Raw genomic sequence first — 1,559 nt, 5'->3', positions numbered from 1 at the left:
CGCGGCCCTGTGGGGCCTGGGGTCCGCGCTGTGCCGCTGAGGTTCTGCAACGGGGGTCCCGGGAGAAGCCAGCGCCCGGCAGCACGGCCAGCAGCACGGCGGATTCCCGCCCGGGGAGGAGCCGTTTTGAGGAAGTGCGGCAGCGAGGCAGCACCTGGGTGTGCGCACCCGGGCATTGCATCAGCATACCCGGACACACGGCTCCATAGTCCCCACGCCTCGTCCCGCACCCGGAGCTGGCACACGCGCCCATAGGGCCACGCGGACACAGGCAGATACGTGTCACCAGGCTGGCATCTCCTTTAATAAAGGAAAGTCGGCTGAGGGCAAATAAGGGTCATCCTAATTACGTGCCGTTTCCAGACTCATTTTTCCTCGCTATACTCATTGTCCACAAACATAAAGTTAAACGAACTTCGCTTTTGCTATTTTTTTAAAACTTCAGTCTTTTCTCCTCTCTTGCCATTTAATTTGAATAGCTGCATGAATGCAAGGTGGGAAACTCAACCGCCTTCTACCATCTCAAATAATTAATGCGATCCTCTAAATCAAAAGTGCGGTTATAAGTTAGTGAAATTTGTGGAGATCAGAAATGAATTTTATATATTTAACCGTTGCTTAAACCTCCTTTTCTTAGCCGTAGTTCGAGTAAACTGGGAACGTCTTTCTCTCTCCTCTTAAATAAGATGCCATACCAGAAAGCACAATTTCGGGCTCTCCGACTCTGCCTTTTTTAAGAGTTGTGTTATGTGGTAGGGTGCTACAATTTTTTCCACGTCGTGCAATTGTAGGAAATCATCTCAGAGAGGAAAAGTTCAGGCTTTTCAGACTTTGGGAAAGTTTGGGTGCTTGATTGGTTGGTTGATTTTTTTTTTAATTAAACTTCAATTTAAAGACTGTTTTGATAGAAAATGTAGACAAGGGGGAAGCTTTCCGCAGATGAAACAGGCCGACATCGCCTGTTTGGTTTGGGTGAGGGGTTTTAAAATTATTTTGCAACAAGACATTGTTGCATCTTGTATGTTTCTTAGAAAAGAAATTTAAATTAGTGCAGGAAGGGAGAAATACGTGAGATTTTTCTTAGAAAATGCCAGCAGTCTTTCTCCTTGGCGCAAACACTGTATGCCCATCCATTTCAATACTCTGATGAGTTTAAGTATTTAACTAGTGAGACAGGACACAAAAACAACAAAATACGGGAATGCTCCGGGGGAACACCTCCTCCCGGGGCAGTCTGAGCCCGCAGCCCGGCTCTGCGAGGGTGTGCAGCGGCTCCGGGAAGACAGTCGGTTCGTGCGCCCCGCTGATCCCGGTGCAGCCTGCACAAGCTGCGACACGCCGGTAAACCGGGAGCTCGTCCGGAGAGAGCACCCCCCGCTCCGTGTCTATTTATAAATGCATATAAATATGAAATAGATCTTTTCATGACAACAGCTGCCTTTCCGTGCGGCTTTGGGGAAGCTTTTTCCCTGGTGTCGGGGAAGCGGCCGGCGTCCCGTAGCAGGACGTTTGCACGGCTGGCCGGGCCAGGCGGGCGGATCCGGCCCCTGCGAGGTCCT

General features: G+C 50.0%; 1 protein-coding gene across 1 annotated transcript in view; it reads left to right on the top strand.

Annotated features, from left to right (window-relative positions):
* The window catches only part of FOXA1 (forkhead box A1), a 4,996-nt gene that overhangs the window by 1,004 nt on the left and 2,433 nt on the right, over positions 1–1,559 (top strand). The window lies entirely within an intron of this gene.

Source organism: Corvus brachyrhynchos, unplaced genomic scaffold (genome assembly GCF_000691975.1).
Source record: "Corvus brachyrhynchos isolate BGI_N302 unplaced genomic scaffold, ASM69197v1 scaffold115, whole genome shotgun sequence".
Taxonomy (NCBI): domain Eukaryota; kingdom Metazoa; phylum Chordata; class Aves; order Passeriformes; family Corvidae; genus Corvus; species Corvus brachyrhynchos.
This window is presented reverse-complemented; position numbering and strand designations above follow the sequence as displayed.